The following is a 21755-nucleotide window of genomic DNA, read 5'->3' as shown; positions in this document are numbered from 1 at the left end:
ACACTCAGGTATACAGAAAGATGTAGTCATGTCTACTGTATACCCCTGTAATACGACACTATTATGGAAGGTAACGGTGACACCATTCTATCCATCCACCTCTCACCCTTTCCACACTTCTCTTACTTTTTTTTTTTCTTTCCGCGCGCCCGCGACGTCATTAAGTCGGTGACATCACTCGCCGTCTGCCATCTGATACAAGGGAGGTAACACTGCGATAAATCGTACAAAATGTGAATCAATTTGAAAGGAAACCTACTGTACAATTACGGCTTTAGGATTTTTATTAATTTATTTTAAGATTAAATTTAATCTCACATCTACTGGAGTAATTTTGTTAAAAAGGTTCCGATATCTTTCAAATAAATGTAGGCTTAGCTTTTAGGAAGTATATTTTACCATTAAAGTATGCGTCTTGATACGATATTAAAATACAGATTATATTAACAAACTTACATTAATAACAATAGTTTTAAAATACACATGGTATAATAACTAATATTTAGCTATGTTAGTTACATATAATTCTCTAGTTGGTTTTATAAAATTGGTCTTACCGTGAAGTGGTTATTAAAAAAGCAAAACAAGCGGCTTAACAATCTATGACTTCCCGCTAGTATCACATTTTCACAAAACAATGAACGAAATACACGCACATGCGCACTTCCAATAATGACGTGTTTTGTTCAATAACTCAGAACAATGTACGCATTCACTACACATACTCTCTTAACACTGCACTCCCCAGTGGACACACCTTGATCGTCTGCTGAGACTCTGTGAATTCCATTGAAAAACAATGGAAACCACATCAACACCTACTGATGTACTATGTTAAGATATGGAAACTACGACTGCACCCTAGTCAGAGTTGTCAGATGTTTGTCATAGATCTAGAGAAGGAGACAGAGAAAGATACAGAGATTGACAGAGAGACCTGAGAGAGAGAGAGAGAGAATGAGAAAGACAGTGAGTGAGAGAGACATATACAGAGAAAGACATAGAGATAGTGAGAGAGAGAGAGACAGAGACAGATATACAGAGAGAGAGAATGGGAGAGAGGCAGAGACAGAAAGACAGAGAGAGAGAGAGAGAGAGACTGGACAAGACGAGAATGGGAGACAGATAATCAAAGAGAGGTGGAGAGTGGTAGAAAGACTTAGAGTGATAGAGAGACTTAGAGTGATAGAGAGACAGAGACACAAAGACAGAAAACCAAATTCAATGTAATCAATAAATAGCACTTCACACTTCACACATTTTTTTTCCAGACATAGACCACAACCTAACCCTAACCCTAATCTCATTTTTATAACACTTTATTCACACCACGTGACATTGGACACGTGAGAGACAAGCAGGTCACATCTGACAAATAGAAACGATGTCGAGATGTCGGCCATTTCATTTCCTTGGAAGTAATGAAAAATTAAAATGATTGCAAATATAAATTTAAAGTTCATCCATTTTTACGAACGAATCAATACAATTTTTATTTGCCTGAAACGGAAGATCGCTAACAGTTAAGATAAATTCTTTAAAATATAGATACATATAGATGGTAGTTGTTTCCAGATTCCAGAGCCATACTATAATAATTTGTTACTAATTAGCGGTATATATTCGTAAATGTCGTGTTTTGTTTTGGTCATTACAATTTTGCATATTTGTTTTGTTATTTTTGCAAATGCTCATGTGCGCGAGTATTCAAATATTATTTATGTATATAACTCAGCTTAAATTCAACCCAAAATACATCTCAGATTCCTTGGGAAATCAATCCAAGGCCCTTTGCTGTTAAATATAGAAAGAAAAAAAATCCATCTATCCCCTAACTCCTGCCACTGTCTCTCCCTCTCAGACTCCCTCCATCACTCATTCCCTCCTATTGCCTCCACCTCATACCTCCATCATTTCACAGCCAGGTGCCAGTGATGGACTATTGGTGCCAACACACACACACACACACACAGACACACCTAGACATCACCTGTGCTCTACCTTGTTCGTCTGCCACTGGGACCTAAACATCAGCCCTGAACCTCCAGACTTGGGTTCAGTTTGAAATAAATACAGCTGATAGAAGTTAAACAACCGCCATGACGGCATTTTGACTACATTTTAATTAATACATGCATAAATCATCTTTTGTTCGATACAAATATTTAACCGGAAATGAACTGAGAAAGGAAAAAAAAACACTAAAAGTCAACGAAACAAACTACAATTTCGTACGTCTGCAGTAGTCAACAGCGCGTCTGTGTGACTATGTCGTGATTATAATATAATATGTATGTATAGTAATATCCAGCTATAATTAAATTACATAAAAAAAAGCATTATAGAGAGCATAAGGGGATAATCGTGCTAGAGTACAATAAGAAAATAAAGTTCCCCTTTCAGACGTTTTGGTCTATAGTGCAGATAATGTAAAGGTCATCTGTTTCTGTAGCCTGCTGTTAATGAGGATGTCATGTAGCCAGCAAATCTAGGAAATTTGTCAAAACGTGCCTAATTAACTGGTGATTACGTTTCCGGGTGCCTAAATATACGATGCCTAAATATCCGGTGCCTAAATTTCCAGTGCGTAAAGTTCCCCTTTCAGACCTTTTGGTCTATAGTGCAGGTAATGTAAAGGTCATCTGTTTCTGTAGCCTGCTGTTAATGAGGAAGTCATGTAGCCAGCAAATCTAGGAAATTTGTCAAAACGTGCCTAATTAACTGGTGATTACGTTTCCGGGTGCCTAAATATACGATGCCTAAATATCTGGTGCCTAAATTTCCAGTGCGTAAAGTTCCCCTTTCAGACCTTTTGGTCTATAGTGCAGATAATGTAAAGGTCATCTGTTTCTGTAGCCTGCTGTTAATGAGGATGTCATGTAGCCAGCGAATCTAGGAAATTTGTCAAAAAGTGCCTAATTAACCGGTGCATACATTTCCGGGTGCCTTAATATACGATGCCTATATATCCGGTGCCTAAATTTCCAGTGCGTAAAGTTCCCCTTTCAGACCTTTTTGTCTATGTGACGATACGAAACTTGCATACATAAGTTCATTTTAGTTTTTCCCAGCAAACCGTGAGAAACTTTATTTTTTAACATAAAACAATTATTTTCTTGTCCACCCATAACTAATTTCTTGTAGGATTTATCCCCCCTCGCACGTTTCTCACGGGACGAATCTCGACATAAAACATTAACTAGCTTCTCTAGGGCTAACTTTTAATTATTGACCGCTGGACAGGTGACACTATGAAGTCGCTGCACCCGCGCTACACGCCGCGGCCTAATAACTTTTCACACCTACCCCCCCCCCCTTTGCAGGATACGCATCGCTCTAAGAATAGCATTGCACTCGGGCTGGACAGATACATATTCGCTTAAGACGTTACTCTCACGGTAGGCAACGAATATTGACCATAAATCTGACCTGACGCCTGACATCTCCAGTACATCGATACATGTGAGAAAATCAGCTAGCTTTCTTCCCCACCCGTTAAACGAAAAGTCCCATCTATATATATAGAGAGACCCAAACATTCTAAGTTAGGCCCGCTAGGATTCATACAGTCTCCTCTGTTAGGAAGTTTAGTTGTGAGGTTTCATTAGGGACAAACGGGTAAGTGTAAACATTTTACTATACTCATTTTATCTAATAGGAATGTGTGAGTACACATTAGTACACAACCACGTTCCCCGTCATTACATTATGACTTTATTATGTATATACATTGTACTATTTTATGTCGATACTATATCTTCATATAGTATTACTAATGCCGCTATGGTTGTCTACATTTGAAACCATAGTTATTATATTTGATTTTGTTATGTTTCTCCATTCCTGTATTTTAGTGATGGATGTAAACAATAACCTTTCGTGAATCTAAGTACTGTCTAAGAACTTAGATCACAGTGCTCTAAACTTACAGAGCCCATGTGAAATTAGTTATTTCACATTTCTGTTGTATATCCCTCATACATGTTATTATGTCTCACACCCTTGTGAACTTATAGTTCCTTGGATGAATGTAATTTTGATTAACTATATCAAACTCTTATTACTGTAGCCATATCCCTAATATTTTATTTTCATCTTATCCATTAGTATATAATATGCTCATTCCCCATTTTACTGTAACTGATTACTTATCGTCGTAATCAAACTTATTGGATGAATCTTGACAAGTATCATCCTACATTGTACTATAGCACATTTATTGAGGTTATCTTACTTATATCCTTTGTTATTGAGTTGTATACGTACTTTAAAGTTTTATACATAATTGTCTTAAATGCCTTATTGGGATTGATACCAATGCCTACATCTGAATGATTGCAAGGCATATGGGAATCCCTACTCAATGCCTTTAGGAGGTTCCTAATTGTATGTCTTATCCCCAGCCTGGTTGCTACCCCTGGTTGCTACCCCTGATTGCTACCCCTGATTGCTACCCCTGGTTACTACACACGATTGCTACAACTACCAGATCTCCATAGAAAGCTGTAACCGAGGCAGACCACACCAGATACACCCCCCCATTACATACCTGTTAGCAAGAAGGCATCGCCTACTGTCCTTGGCCTTAACATATTGCCCAGTGTCCACAGTGCCCTATACTGCCCAGTATCATCTGCCCAGTACCCGGCCCAAACTGTCCACTGCCCAATAGTTATTGCCTAATGCCGACAGATTAGAGCAACCTTCGCAGCAGAAGACAAACTGGTGTTGAGTTAGCACGACTCTCTACGAGCTAGAGATCACAGCTGAGAGATCGTCCCACTACAACTTAGTCTACAGCACCAACCCTCTCTACTGCTAAACAGGCAGCGGCCTCACCCTAGAGCCAGTTTGCCTACAGCATAGAGACTATCCCGAGCCGACGTCCTAAGACAGAGCCGGATGACTCATCCTTCTGAGTGCCAGTCCTACGACCACCAGAAGACGACCCAAGGGCTAGCAGCTAAGAAAAATAAGTAGCAGACATAGGAACATTCTTCTCCTCAAATCACTCAATAATTAGCAATCCATGAGGAACAGTTATTTTAGATATTAGCACCTTTACTTCTTTTATTTTCTTAATTATAATTTTATTTGATCACTTTCCTTTGTAAACTTTCATTCATTAAATTATTTTTATTTATGAACTTATAATATTGGTCTGTTCTTACTGTTAGTTGCGGTGTGCCTGTACAAAATCTTATATGTGAGCGGGATAAAATTAATCAAATTTCCCCTAGACCTAAACAAACAAGCCAAATATTAACTAAATAACATCTCGTCACAGTCTATAGTGCAGATAATGTAAATGTCATCTGTTTCTGTAGCCTGCTGTTAATGAGGATGTCATGTAGCCAGCGAATCTAGGAAATTTGTCAAAAAGTGCCTAATTAACCGGCCGGTGCCTACATTTCCGGGTGCCTAAATATACGATGCCTAAATATCCAGTGCCTAAATTTCCAGTGCGTAAATTTCCAGACACCGAGACCAGCACAACGACCAACCGACGTTTCTGCCTAAATGCAGACTATGACGTCACAACACAAAGTCCCTGCAGTATGTTAGAGTATGGGAGCAGGCAGGGATCCAACTCGGGACCATCCTGACGACAATGTGTATTCCGAGATTACAAAAAATTACACCTGATCCGCCCACGAACAAGAAATATTCAAACCTTAGACTTGTTTTTGATGGTCTAAAGTAAAAACCTTTCAAAGTATCGTTTGGCGATGTTTTTCCACTTGAAAACAAACAGAACAACCAATAACTGATAATGAAATTTCCCACTTGAATTAATTAATAAATTTATTTATTTTGCCCAAAAGAAGAAATTAGATTCTCAGTAGCTTTTCTAGTTTTTCAATCTAAACGTGACAGACCGACAGACAGACGACACAAAAGTGACAAAACTAATAGGGAATTTTTCCCTTTTGGGGTCGGTTGTTTAGGACAAATAGTTCTCCTATATTATATTATTTAAGATATTGAAAAGAGTAATAAATGCGAACAAATAATTATTATAATTATTATAATCTTGACGATTTTTAATTGCACAAAAGTGGCAAGCTGAGCCAGTCACAAACTGATAAGAACAAACATAAAGAGAAGAAAGACGCAAATCTTGTTTCTTTTTATCTCAAATCCTTCAAGATGAAACATAAAATTAAAACGGAACCAAAACAGAAAAAAACAACAAAACAAACTACAAAACGAAAGTCCTTATCAAGACCTAAACAAACCTCTAACGCGATTATCATGTCAGAGGGGGGGGGCGCTCACGAAACCCCCCCCCCCCCCCCCCGCAAACATTTTCTTGTTTAATTACTTATGAGATATAACTGATAACTATAATTAACTCGGCTGACTATTAGAGCAAAAGATAGTAAGGAAAAAAAATGTGTATACCATCCATCCCACAGCACTTAACCCCCCACCCACCCACCCACCGAGCCCTACCCGCTGAGTTATTTCCCTACCCAAGTCTTTTTTTTCTTCTTAGCCAACGCGAGACAACATGAGAAGTGGGAGAAAAAATGCCAGGAGAAAGTGGTGAAAATAAATAATGACGTCATCAAGTTGAAAAGGTTCTCAGAAAGACCAAAAAAAAAATAAATGTGAAAGACGCTTGTTGACCTTTATACAGGGTTCAATTCCGGTTGCCGACCTTGACCTACAGACATGTCAGAATTTTTTTTTAAAGAAATAACTCCAATTGTGCTATAAATTTGTATGTAGTTTTGTATCTTGGAGCTGTCTGTTCTACATGTTTCGGATGTTCCTTCGGAGTTAAAGGTTATTACATTATTATTATAGCTTTTATATAGCGCTACTTTCATGCTTATAGCATGCTCAGAGCGCTTTTGGTCCAATCTCATTTGTGGACCAGTGTGTGGGGGGGAGGGGAGGGGGTATCTAGGAGTTGGTTTTCCGTGCTGCCTTTAGGCGCTCAGTCAACACAACTCTGCTCGTCGGGTGTCGAACCTCGAGCCCCCTTCTAGGTAGCCAAGCCAAGCCAAGTTCAAGCGCACTTAGCCTCTCGACCACGCTTCCCACATTTTAGCTCAAACCGCCCGCAAGAAGGCGGGGCATGGCTGCGGGCAGAGTTTGAACCCGGGACCATCGAGACGACAGCCCAGAGCGCATACCACACGACCATTCATTGTTAAGTCACATTTTATATTGAACAAATTCCATACTACAGAGCTAAGTGACTCGGATACGCTTCTTTACAGCTTACTCGATGGTTGTAGGAACAGCACAGTGCGCAAGTGTTACTTAAGCTGATAGAATGGACGTATTCGTTTAGTGAGGTTTAGCTTGAGAAGATTTTTATCTGACACCCCATAAAGTGAATCTTTATTTGAGCTTGGGAAGAGGGCACAGCTGTGGATAGCGTGAGAACCACCTTGAGTGCTCTAACTCTTCTGTTTACAAACACAGTGGTTGAGGGAGAGGCTGATGAGAGAGATAGAACATGAACCACTGACACATCCTCCCTGACTGACTCCTCAGCCTCTCACCACCGCCCTTCCTCCGCCCCTGACCCCCATCTCCAGCCTCGGAGTCTAAACTGGATGTCAAGAATTGTGCGTGAGTTTTTTGGTTTTAACTGGAGTGTTATCTTGAGATAGCGATCGAGAGGAGAGAAAAGAGAGAGAGAGAGAGAGAGAGAGAGAGAGAGAGAAGAGGAGATAGAGAGAAAGAGAGAGAGAAAACAGAAACACGCAAGAGGACAATGAGAGAGAGTGAGAGAGAGAGAGAGAGAGAGTTGGAGAGAGATAAAGTGGGAAAATTAAAGTAAGACCTCTACACAACAATAACATACACACAAAAAAACAACTCTGAATAGTAGATTCTTGTTTTTTTATATGTAATATATCATATTCAAATACATTAATCTGCACAATTTTCATTGCCTTTATATTGCCATAATATTGTTCAATCTACTGCAATCTATAGTAGTGACTCCCAAACTGTGTTCCGCGGATCCCTAGTGTCCCACGAGGCCTGAATAGGTGTTCCGCGAACTACTGGAGTAATTAACTAGTAGACCACCGCGTGAATTAATCTCTCTTAAAAATTAGCAAAAAGTACCGCTAAGTACTCATAGTGTGCGATGTGTTCCGTTAAAGGAAAAAGTTTGGGAAACACTGATCTCAAGGTATCGAAGTGTACTTTCCAAGATGAGGGTCATGTAGTATCAGATGTGCGACGCATCAAGATGGGATAATATCAGTCACGTCCCCTTAACCCCTATGGAATCCCATTATGCTAATACTTCAGAGCTAATGGCATGTGAACGCTGGCGAGCTATAACCTTATTAACAAAACGCGATGTGCTGTAATACGAAATGTGTAGCTGCTGTGTCAGGAATGCGTCTCAATGATCAGGAATGCTGCATTTTATATGTGTAGGAAACAAGAAGACGGGTGTCACGTGAGCTGGTAAAGAGAATCATAGATCAAGTGTAGATCAAGTGTAAAGAGAATCATAGATCAAATGTAGATCAAGTGTAAAGAGAATCATAGATCAAGTGTAAAGGAGGCTTGGTTTCATCTATCAGTATTATTTGCATCTAGAGCATTCTCTCTGGGGAAAGGAATATTGTAGGATGTAGTTCTCAGCCTTCAGACCGCTCAAATGCCACTGTGTTCTTTCAGACTGTGAAAGATGGCTTCAACCTCTCATGTAAAATGTTGTCTTTATTTGGTTTATCTCCCCCCCCCCCCCCACACACACACCTCTTTCTGTCTCTTGCTTTCTCTCTTTGTCTCACTATCTGTCTCTTTCTTTCTCTTTGGCTCTTTCTCTCTTGGTTCTCTTTCTCTCTCTCTCTCCCTCGCTCTCTTTGGCTCTCTTTCTCTCCTCTCTTTTTGGCTCTAAATCACGTTTTAAAGTCTCTGCGTCTTTTTATCTCTTTATCTCTAATCTTTTTTCTCTCTGTCTATGGGACTTACTCTCTTTTGGAGTTTCTCCCTCGTTCTGACTCCATCTTTCTGTCTTTCTTTGTCTTTGTTTCGCTCTAGCTCTGTCTTTCTTCGTGTCTTCCTGTCTCCTTCTCTCTCTTTCTGTGTCTCTTTCTTTCTCTCTATATGTCTCTCTCTATATATATATGTGTGTTTATTTCAGCCTGTCTCTGTATCTCTCAGAGAACTACATTACCCAGCATCCTTCTGATGAGTATATTTAACTCTAAACCAAAACGAAGTCATCACTGACCCATATCACTAGAATGTCTATCTTCCAGGCTCGGTTTCACTGATAACCCTAAATACGATCAGCAAGTCTCGTCCTGCCTCGCGTCAGATGTCACGTCCCTGAGGTCCGACGTCAAAGTAGTCGACCACCGCCCATCCCCTCCCCAAATATCATCCAGTACTCTTGTTATCACTTTGTCGTGCGCCAAAAATAGTCCCTCCCCCTCCCAGCACACACTTTAACCTTATCCCCCCTCGGGAATGGAAAGTGTCGAGTGACGTGGCACTCAAATATTTAGTCTAAATGGTAGAAAAATTTTTTTCCGCGGAGTGTTATCTTGTAAAATGTTTATGAGCTTGGAATATGTCACCCCTTCATTCCCACTTAGTTCCAACAAACATTGCCAATGGCTCACATTCCCATCGTAACTCGCCCCCACCCCAAAGGTTCTCATTTCTACCCAAACAAGCCCCCATTTCCCCCTTAACAAACCCTCATTTCCAATGGTTCTCGCATTAACAGCCCCCCATTTCCATCCAGACCTTCATTTCCAATGGTTCTCGCTTTAACAACCCCCATTTCCATCCAGACCTTCATTTCCAATGGTTCTCACTTTAACAGCCCCCATGTCCATCCAGACCTTCATTTCCGATGGTACTCGCTTTAACAGCCCCCATGTCCACCCAGACCCTCATTTCCAATGGTTGGTTCTCATGTCTATTGTAACTAACACCGATTCAAACATTTCCACCTTAACAGACCCTTGTTTCCAATGGTTCTCATTGCTGCCCTAACGCCTCCACTGGTTCAAATCCCCGTGCTGTCATGCTCACGTCCAAACCACAAACAGCCAAACTATAATTTATTTTACATCATACTTTTCAAACCGCTGTAATTAAGACGTGGGCGGGGCTTAATCGATGTCACATATGTACCGAAATTACTTGCGGATTACGAACTTTGTTTAATGCTAATCTCCGAAGTAAAAATATTCTAATTAGGAATAAAGAATCTACGCGTCTAAAATAGTCCGTTCCATTAACTTGGTTTTACGCTCATGTTTCAGGCTGAATTCTCTCCCTTTCATCAGACCTGGCCGGAAAAAAATTTCAAGAGTGTCAAGGTCGGACTGTTGGGACACCACCAGTGCTCTGTTTACAAACTTTTCACATTGCGCCCTGTTTTCTTGTTACCCTGGGCGCCCCAGTGCACGTTCATCCCTCTCCAAAGATTCTTGTGTTCAATTAGTAAATGAAAAAACATTTTCTAATCTGGGAACAGAAAACCTTGCGGAGAAGTGGGGGGGGGGGGTTGTCGACGGTTGTTGACTTATAGCAGACGACTAAAACGCTGTAGGCGTATTACATTTGAACATCTAAAACTTGAAATAACTTGATTGACTTCTTTGTGAATAAAACGAAACAATTTTTATTACAATAGAAACAAATTGAAATGGAGATGAAATGAAAGTATTTTTTAAAGAATGTAACTCTATCAGAACACGTCTGGCTCGCTAGTGTCGTCTGGTGTACTTAACACAGCTTACGACAGCTCCGCTTATGTTGCACCATTCTACAAGACTAACATCAAATTAATGCTCTATCTCTCTCTCTCCAACTAACAATAACTACTCCCTTTCTATATCACCTAGGAAACGCTCACACACACACATCATATAAGGGGAAGACAACCTGCAGCAACTATAACACGAAACCTTTCGACCATGTCGTTATGAATATTAAACAAAAGTAATGGCAGAGTCCAGGCAGTGTCCAGGCAGAGTCCAGGCAGAGTCCGGGCAGAGTCCAGGCAGAGTCCAGGCATAGTCCAGGCATAGTGCAAGCAGAGCGGACTTTGAAAATTTGGTGTGGGGGTGGGTACTCCTTCCAGAAATAGTGGTCCAGTGTAGTGCCATTAGATCCTAGAAGGGGTGGCATGAATCGTTAAGGGAAAACCGATGACTTAGTTGAGTACAATTATCTAGATACTCGAGGGACGTAATTATCTTCTCTTTTAAAGGAACGTCTGGAAATTATATTATAAGATCATAAGAAGATATTGTGTATGTTTGTATGGTTGTCATTGTTTGTTTGTGTTTGTCTATACACAAAAAAAAAGGCTTTACAATATTTTATCAAAGGTCAAGGATACTCAAGTCAACGATGCGATCCCCATCAACGTAGAAGTTACGTCAGCGTTTTTCTGGGGAGTTAAAATGAGTCAGCAATGGTGCCCCCCACAAAGACTCACCCAACTGTCCTCGACACGTTTGACCTGTCAGGAGCGTGTGTCAATAAGACATCGCCCTGGTACAGAAACAAAGAATGCCTTTAGCCGAGCGTGACATTTTCATGAGTCATCGGTTATCTTTGATCAGAATGATCCATAGACGGGACCAGATCGATACACTCGAATGGCTCAATCACTCACTGTGGCGCCCGACACGTCGTTCATAGACCCAATTCTCCACCTGCCCCCCCCCCTTTTCCCCCACTCGCCGCCACGCGCGTATATCACCCTCGCGGCCACGCTTCTCTTCCCCGTCTAGGGCAGCGGTTCTCAATTTTTTAAGCTTGGCGACCCCTTTTTACTATCCCCCACTCTGCCGCGACCCCCCCCCCCCCATAACACACACAGCAATAGAAGAATACACTAAATACAATCCATATTTTCGATGGTCTTAGGCGACCCCTGACAAATCGTCAATCGACCCCCTCAAGGGGTCGCGACCCACAGGTTGAGAACCCCTGGTCTAGGGGGGTGGGATGGAAGAATGGAAAAAATGTGTGAATGTGTGTGTCATATCAGCGCGTGTTTCGCAAAACGACACGTGCTACGCTATAATTGCGCGAAAACGAGGCTGAGAGAAAGGACACATTTATTGATTGGTAAATATTTGTGTCAGACGTAGAATTTACTTTTGTAGTGCGCCCTCTCCACCCCTGACCTACTTCTTTCGCTACATCCACATCCCCCCCCCCCCCCCCCCCCCCCAGATTTTATTAATTGCATCACGCACGCGTTAACGTGAAATGAGTCAGTTTGTTCATTGAAAGAAAAGATAATGGCGTCGAAATCGGGAATTTCCAGAGCGTTTCCAATGACGCTAGGTGACATCATGGCTGATCGTTGAGACTAAACAAAAGATAGGAGTCAGACATTCCAATGTTGATTGGTTCTTTGTGTCTGCTTCTGAAAGAAATGGATAAAGAGAAAGAAAGAGAGAGAGAGAGAATTAGAGAGAGAGGAGAGAAATAAAGAGAGAGAGAGGAGAGAGAAATAAAGAGAGAGAGAGGAAGGGAAAGAAACAGAGAGAGAGGGAGAGGGAGGGAGAGTAGAAAAGAGACAGAAAGAGAGGATAATAGAAAGAGATCGAGAGACAGAGATAGGGGGAAGGGAGAGAGAGAGAGAGAGAGAGAGAGAGAGAGAGAGAGATACATAAGTATAAAGAATAAAACAAAAAACAATTAGCAAACACTTAGAAATCATGGCATATTAAAGGATGAGTCAACAAGGGACAAACTGTCCTTATAATGAACGCCATTAAATGACCTTAAATTCCCTACAGTTACGTCATCCTGGATGACCAACCGAGGTTGAACTAATGAACCAATTCAAGTGTCAAAGCGTCAAGTATCACTTAGATCTACAGCAATAGTACAGAATATTAAAGCCCACTTCGAAACGTGTTGATCCAATGTTTTTATCATTAAAATGTAATTTGAACATCTGGGAATTTAGCTTGCAAATGACTCAAAACCTGGACAGTGACACAGCTCTGGCTTGCCAGGTTAAAGTGAATGCTTAAATGTATTTATTATTTATCCAATTATACTTTCGCAATAATAATAATAATTTAAAAAAAAAGATAATATGGGATCACTACTTATATTAGTATGTTCATAGTATCTTAACTATGGCTGCCTGGTCGTGCGGTTTGCACGCTGGACTGTCGTTCAGATTTATCGATGGTCCCGGGTTCAAACCCTGCCCGCTCCCACCCCCCGTCGTCCTGCGGGAGGTTTGGACTAGGAAGTAATTATCTTCAACTCTGAAGGAACATCCAGGCACATGTAAAACAAACAAACATTAAACTAGAGTGTGTTTTTAATGATGCTAGCTACGTCCCAAGATAAACCCAGAATTCATAAATGAGGCAGACGACAAAATATATGTCAGTGGACCTCATTCACATAAAACGAACGGTCACGTGACGACTGTTGATAAAACAACAAATAAATAAGTTCACGTGATATCCATGTTTGATTCGAATTAGGTCGTAAGTCTGTAACATATAGGGAAGCACGCAGTGGAGTAGCTTTGGTGGGGGAGGTGGGGTCCTCATTTTAACTCCCCCCCTCCCCCTAGAAATTTGTTTTTACATTAAATATTGAATACTACGCCATTATCTGACGTCATGATGTCAAATGTCAAAATGCAGGGGCACCTAAAGAGGTCAAGTCCCCCCCCCCGGGCCCCTAAATCCATAGCTACGCCACTGGAAGTACGTGACTCAAGGGTGTTTGTTTACGGTTGGTAAATGAGATCGTTTGATATAATCAAAAAACAACAAAAGGAACATTTTAGCTTACAAAACTAAAAAAAAAATATTTTCAAAGTTGTTTTTTTTTAAATAAACTACATACACTTTAAATGTTAAGTAAGTTATAGGTACTGCTACTTATAATTTGAGACAGAGACGCAGAGAAAGAGAGAGAGAGTCAGAGAGAGAGAGGGGAGAATGATATAAAAAAAACATAAACTTAATGAAGTCTAGTTAGCTCAGTCTTAATGAAGCATGCAACGCATTAATACACCAGGACGATGTCTGTTTAATTTAAATGCAACCGCCTGATAGGTCACATGACCTCATTAATATTATCTTAGATCTTTCCATTTAGCTATCACATGACCTTGACCTTACAACCCGATGGCAAGCCTTACATCCCCCACCCATAACCCTCGAATCTCACTCTATCCTAAAACGAGACGCTTAAAAGCGCAAACATATACGCGATTCGAAAATATTCGAAAACAAGATTCGAAGTCTTATTTAGATCTTTTCGCTAGCACAGAGCAGACAAGAATACTAAGACTTAGGTGCACTCACACAGAGTCAATCAACACACACACACCGACATGCCACTTGTGGAAACATTTTTTTTTCTTTCTATTTTTACACCAGGGCCACATGTGGCAAGAAACTTCAGTGAGCGAGAACTCTTCGAGCTTTTAGGATTGCAATCTTTGTCACGAACGCGTGCACGCACACTCACACACACACACACACACTTGGCGGCAATATGAATAGGAAAGAACAGGAAGCAAACACACACACATATTTACCATGTACCTAAAGATCTGTGCTGATTTAACATACACATACACACATATTTACAATATACCTAAAGATCTGTGCTGATTTAACATACACATACACACATATTTACCATGTACCTAAAGATCTGTGCTGATTTAACACACACATACACACATATTTTCCATGTACCGAAGGATCTGTGCTGATTTAACATACACACATATTTACCATGTACCGAAGGATCTGTGCTGATTTAACATACACACATATTTACCATGTACCTAAAGATCTGTGCTGATTTAACATACACATACACACATATTTACAATATACCTAAAGATCTGTGCTGATTTAACATACACATACACACATATTTACCATGTACCTAAAGATCTGTGCTGATTTAACATACACACATATTTACCATGTACCTAAAGATCTGTGCTGATTTAACACACACATACACACATATTTTCCATGTACCGAAGGATCTGTGCTGATTTAACATACACACATATTTACCATGTACCGAAGGATCTGTGCTGATTTAACATACACACATATTTACCATGTACCTAAAGATCTGTGCTGATTTAACACACACATACACACATATTTACCATGTACCTAAAGATCTGTGCTGATTTAACACACACATATTTACCATGTACCTAAAGATCTGTGCTGATGTAACACACACATACACACATATTTACCTTTAACCTTGTTATGAAAATTATATTCTGTATCTGTTGTCGTTCTAATGTTTACATGTGCTTGTAACTCGTCTGTAAGAATGTGTTCACGAAATGTGTATTGTGTAGTCATTCAGTGTATTAACCCATACTATACAGACATGGTTTTCGACCCTATTATCTTTCTGTTCTTAACAAACGTAAAGATCTGTGCTGATTTCAAACACACACACACACATATTTACAATATACCTAAATATCTATGCTGATTTAACACACACATACACACATATTTTCCTTGTACCTAAAGATCTGCGTTGATTACACAAACACACACACATATTTACAATATACCTAAATATCTATGCTGATTTAACACACACATACACACATATTTTCCTTGTACCTAAAGATCTGCGTTGATTACACAAACACACACACATATTTACAATATACCTAAATATCTATGCTGATTTAACACACACATGCACACATATTTTCCTGGTACCTAAAGATCTGCGTTGATTACACAAACACACACACACATTTATAATATACCTAAATATCTATGCTGATTTAACACACACATACACACATATTTTCCTGGTACCTAAAGATCTGCGTTGATTACACACAAAACACACACACATACTCTACTAGGTAACTCTAGTAGACTTAAATTAATGTACTCTATTTTCTAACAACACCTACATCTCTACGCTGTGCAGCTCCATGATATATATTCTACTCACAAGTAACTCTTATGTTTCAAAGGCAAACCACTGGACTCCCTTATAGTGGCTCATAAAGTGAACTACATTCTCTTACAGCATGCTATCAACGTGGATTTATTACAATGAATATGAACAAAGTCACACACACACAAAAAAATGAACGTCTCTAAAGTGAACATAAAACATGAACATTTTTTTTTGTTTCCGAGTGTTTTAGCCGGGTGAAAATTTGTGTGTGTGTGTTTGGGTGGGTGGGTCAAAGTCTAAGGCGTACATAGTAATAAAAAAAAAAGGAATGCATAAATTAATAATAATATAATTGGTTACAATCTATTTAATTATTACTGCTTTCACCAACACACACACACAGACTCACGTACATACGCACATATCTTTGTGTGTGTACGTGGGTGAAAGAGCAGTAATTATTAAGTTATTATATATATAATATATATATATATATATAACCATTATATATTTAAATTAATATTATATGATTTGAAGATAAACAATCAATATGTTTACATTTAAATCAAAGACAAAGAAAATCCGGGTGATAATCTAAGTAGACTAAGTAGAACTCTTAAAATAAAATGTAGATCTATTTTAGAAGAACAAAAGAGATTCTCACCTGTACAGCGTAAACACAAAATAACATAAAAATCCTTAAACTTCCTGGCCAATAATGTGGACGAAATATGATTTTCGATTTAAATGAGTAACCAACAGAATGTCAACAAAAGCTGGATTGGATTCAATGTTGAGTACGTTAAAAAAAAATCGGACTAATTCCTGCTTGTAGTTTGAATTCACACTAGATTTACACACGGAAACACTGTGATATAAAGAAAAAAAAAGAGACATTCGTAGATCAATAGTCTGCTTGAAGCCGCGTCAGTGATAATGAGCCTTCAGGACACGAAGATGTGTTGATTTGAATCCCGTGTGTTGATGCCTACGACGCGTTTTCTGTTGTTATTGTTTTGAATCCTATACAGAAGCCATCTGGCCTCATTCTCATCCACTTCCTGTGCTCGCAGACTTCACACAGTCTCGCTATTGGCACGACTCGTGTGTTCAGTCGAGCGTGCAGCCCGTGTGTAGCGCACTCGCGAAAGATGCGTGAGCAGGCCCGGGTAGTTTAGCCCTTGCGCGCGCGAGAAACAGCAGACGGTGGCGCCTGGGCATCATCTACCCTCCAACTCCCCATTTTTTTTTCTTTCCTCACATCGTCTGGTTCCAGACTCGTCAAAGAGTGAAACCAGGAACTATCTGCGCATGTGCAAGATATCAATGCGTTGTAAGCCTCTATTTCGACGCAAAAAGAAATAATTTAAAAAAAAAAATATGACCGAGATTTTCTTTATTTTTAACCCAAATATACTTTACTACAAGATCTTAAAGAATAAGAGGTTATGACTTTAAAAAACATTTTAAATCTTACATAGTAATGGGTTAATTGTTGATACATTTTAAACACAGTATTCTGTTCTTTGTTTTTTTTTAAAAGTTCCCCTTGCGATCCATGAGGCAGATGGTGTAGGCCTAAAGGTCAGCTGTTTCTGTGGCTGTTTCTGTGGCTGTTTCTGTGGCTGTTTCTGTGGCTGTTTCTGTGGCTGTTTCTGTGGCTGTTTCTGTGGCTGTTTCTGTGGCTGTTTCTGTGGCCCGCGGTTAACGAGGGTGTCATTTGGCCAGTACAACGACCAACCGCCTTTACTTTTCACCAAGCTATGTCAGGTACCCATTCGAGCTGGGTGGACTCAGCGGCATCCCATAGATCCTGAGATAAAATCCCAGTCCTCACCAGGATTCGAACCCAAGAATGCTCGGGTCGGAAGGTAAGCGATTTATCCCTCAACCACGGCGCCTCCTTTGCTACCATTTCAATTTTAAAGACCTGATTTACTTTCTTGAAGCAACGAAATATAGTAACCAGAAATCTATAGACTGCTCGAGAGGAATTTGTTTCATTTAGAGAAAGAAGCATTTTTTATGCGTTTAAAAACTACGATCTTCAATTTTAAAATACATTTTTGCACTCAATCTAGAACCATTTTTGATGATGGTTTCCCAGAGCTATGACGTCTCATCGGTTCAAAAGAATGAGCTTTTAGGGATATTTGTTTTCAGCAGAATGTAACACAAACCAATTTTATAACAAAAAAAAAGGATCATAATGGACATAATGAAACACTTTGATCACACTCAGGTCCACAATATTACAGAAAAAAAAATTGTATTCGTTATTGCGTTTGTAATATAGAGTCATAGACTAAATCAATTTTTATACCGAAGGTAATTGCTTTATAATACAACACTATATTTCCTAAATCGACACAAGCAGCTGGGAAAATGTGGCACTCGATAGATCCACATGGAGAGAGAGCATAAAGGAAGGGTCCCGGATTGCAGAAGCCATACGCAACAGTAGTAGATAGAAGGGTGAAAATGCAACGGCTCCTGGTGATTAAGTATGCCAAACCTGTGACCGCAGCTGTGTATCAAGGATTGGCCCCTTTAGTCACTCAAGAAGTTGCAAGGGGAGAAGACGTAAAATGCCAGAGACAGACAACACTATATCAGACACAGACAGACAACACTATATCAGTCACAGACAGACAACACTATATCAGACACAGACAGACAACACTATATCAGTCACAGACAGACAACAATATATCAGCCACAGACAGACAACACTATATCAGTCAAAGACAGACAACACTATATCAGTCACAGACAGACAACACTATATCAGTCACAGACAGACAACACTATATCAGTCACAGACAGACAACACTATACCAGCCCAGACTTTGCGCCTGGTATGAGTTAGCCAGTCTATAAATATATAGGTCTATAGCAGTAACATAGAAAATGAAGAAAAAGCAGTTTAGCAAAAACCAATAATATCTTTCTTCTTATCTTATATAATACTGACGTTACTTAAAAAAAGAAGATGATTACGTCCTACGCGTCATGCCTTTAGTCATGCATATTAACCAATGACCTAAATTCTGCCAGGTCACTGGTTTTCCTGGCTAGCTCAGGGAACCCATTCCATGCTCTAATAGCACTAGGGAAGAAGGAGTATTTGTACAAATTTGTCCTAGCATATAGGACGAGGAATATGCCTTTATCTTTGTGTCTTTCAGAGTATTTTATTAAATTTTGTTTTTGTATTTGAAGATTATGGTTCGGTGTTTTATGTAAAATTGCTACTTTACTTTTGAGTCTTCTATCCTGAAGGCTTTCTAAATTTAGTGATTTTACTAAAGGTGTTACTCTAGTTAAGTGTGAATATTAATATCACATCTATATCTATAACTATAACTATATCCATATTAGATTATCTATAATCTATATTTGGTTATAACAATCGCTATATTCGGTAAACCAGAAGCAAAGCACCAAAAAGCAATTTTGTAGTTATTCGCCACAGACTTCAAACGTCCATAAGTATCTAAGGTAGAACCATAAGAACATTTAATTCTTTCAATTCAATAGTACCAAGAAAAACTCTGATGGTAGTTATGAGAAGAGTCAAAGACTCTCCATATGCTTGGGAAAGTATGGACCTTTTGAGCTAATTCTTATTTTTTTATCAACTCATTCTGTCTGTCTGTCTGGGTGAAATCTTATAATCTCTATTTCTTCTACTTTCCATACTGGAATTAATTTAAAACTTTGCAAAAGTATTCATGGGAGATGACAAAACGTGAATCACTCAAACCACAATTGTAATAGACAGACTAAAACAGCAGTTCTCAACCTCCCCCACTCAGCCGCGACCCCCCCACACACACACACACACATACACACAGTTATAGAAGAAAAGACAATAACAATTCATATTTTCGATGGTCTTAGGCGACCCCTGGCAAATCGTCAATCGACCCCCAAGAGGGTCGCGATCCACAGGTTGAGAACCCCTGCACTAAAACAACATGAGCTTCAATAAACACAATGGTTTTATTCGTCTCTATTTATGCTCTTTACTCCAGCCACTTGTTCTCTAAACTGACTTTTACACACAGTCCTGACACACTGCTGTTCACTCGACCATGTACACTCAAGGTCCACTGGTCATTTCATACACAGGCACACACACTGCACTACCAGCCACGCAAAACACATACACTTACTATCACAACAATCAGTTGATTATTTGTAATTAATTTTTTTTTATATAGAAAATTTACTAAACTAATGGGAGTTTACATTTGTCTAGAAAATTTTGATCGCTACTCGGTACCTGAAAATTTGAAACTAACAATAGATAACTATACAAACAAAAAAATTAGTTGATAATTTTTTATACATATAATTTTTTTTTTAGAAAGAAAATAAACTAAGCTAAGTGGAGATAAGACTTATGTAGAAAAATATGTCGTTACCCGGTACCTGAAAATGTGAAACTAATAATAGATAACTATAGAACGTTTTTGTTTTTAGAAATCTCAGGCATGACCTATATATATATATGTATATTAATCAGCATTTGAAAAGACAGCATGGAAGTCTCCTGCCTATGCCCCTCCCCTCTCTCCAACTGTTCTACAAAATGTCAATGGACCCAGTGGCGGACTGGCTATATGGGCATTTGGTGGGCCGATACCCAAATGGGCCGGCAGGCCACCGAAAGGGCCGCATGGATGCCACTGTGTATTAAATTGTCAAATGTTTTATAATAATCCCTTATAAAAGCGGCATCGTGTTTAAAAGAACTCTCTCTACAGTCTACAGTGTTAAGACCTACATCCATAGACAGTGCTACTAGATGGCTTCATCCTACACACTTAGCGATTAAAAAGCAACATACGGCCTATATTTCTGATAAAAATATAGAGCTCATTGTATGCATGTGTACAGTTATCGATACTCAAACTCAACATACCGATTTTGAGGACATGCATGCCTATAATTGGATGCCCATCATACTATATGCAATTTATGGGCCTTATCGAATAGAAATGCCCGGGGCCGATTTTGACACCCAGTCCGACCCTGATTATGGACCACAGCTCACATGGCCAGATACGAGCATGGAAGTTGCGCCAAACTATGACAATGAATACATAATTTCCAATCGCACAAATATATTACTGTTAGAACAGACTCTAAAGTGACAAGATCTATTTAAACAAATATTTACACGATTGATTCAAAATAATGGATACAATGTCACTCAATAGAAACTTTAAAAAAAAAAATATTTTTGAAAAAATGTTTTTCTTGTTAAAAAAAAAATAAATTGTTGACGTTTAGATTTAGATTGTCTTGACCAAATGTTGCCCGTAGTAGCCATGGGCGACTTGCATGGTATGGACCGGGGGAGGGGAGAGAAGAACGAGGTTCACGGCTTTGACCCTTTTGGGAACTTTAGAGGGAACAGGAAGAAAGATCAGTCAAGGAAAGGTTGGCTGGACAAAGTGACATGGAAAACAGTCGAGACTCTTTAGATATTCTGCTAAGAGCGTCTGCTAGAGGGTGGAGAGTTACGGGATTTTATTAAGCGAACCTCCACAAGCAGATGCATCTATGTAAGTCAACGAAATGGCATTATTAATGTCTTATCTGATCCCAAGGAGTACTATGGTATTTGGCACGTGGTGTAGACTAACTTATTGCAACTTTTTTCGTTCTTATAACTTTAAAATATAGATTTATGACAAGTTTTAATTTTTATGCATTTAAAAAATTATATATATATATTATGATTATGATTATAATCTCTTTTGTGGTGGTAAAGTCACAAAATCCTTACCCTAAGGGTGATTTTTATTTATAAATTCGTATTGGAATCG

At 39.3% G+C, this 21755-nt stretch overlaps 1 protein-coding gene across 4 annotated transcripts in view; it reads right to left on the bottom strand.

Moving 5' to 3' along the window:
* LOC106073705 (matrix metalloproteinase-2-like) overlaps positions 1-21755 on the bottom strand; it is a 153656-nt gene that overhangs the window by 106141 nt on the left and 25760 nt on the right. The window contains exon 1 of one of the 4 annotated variants that reach the window (XM_056005417.1): positions 16580-17114. The exons of 2 other annotated variants lie outside the window; for them this stretch is intronic. The gene's annotated coding sequence lies outside the window, so the exon portion shown is untranslated. Of the gene's footprint in view, positions 1-557; positions 699-16579; positions 17115-21755 lie in introns of those variants that run through there. One more of the 4 variants, XM_056005421.1, reaches the window with a different exon arrangement.

This window comes from Biomphalaria glabrata, chromosome 12 (assembly GCF_947242115.1).
Source record: "Biomphalaria glabrata chromosome 12, xgBioGlab47.1, whole genome shotgun sequence".
Lineage (NCBI taxonomy): Eukaryota > Metazoa > Mollusca > Gastropoda > Planorbidae > Biomphalaria > Biomphalaria glabrata.
The sequence above is the reverse complement of the archived record's forward strand: the minus strand, read 5'-3'. Positions and strand labels throughout refer to the sequence as shown.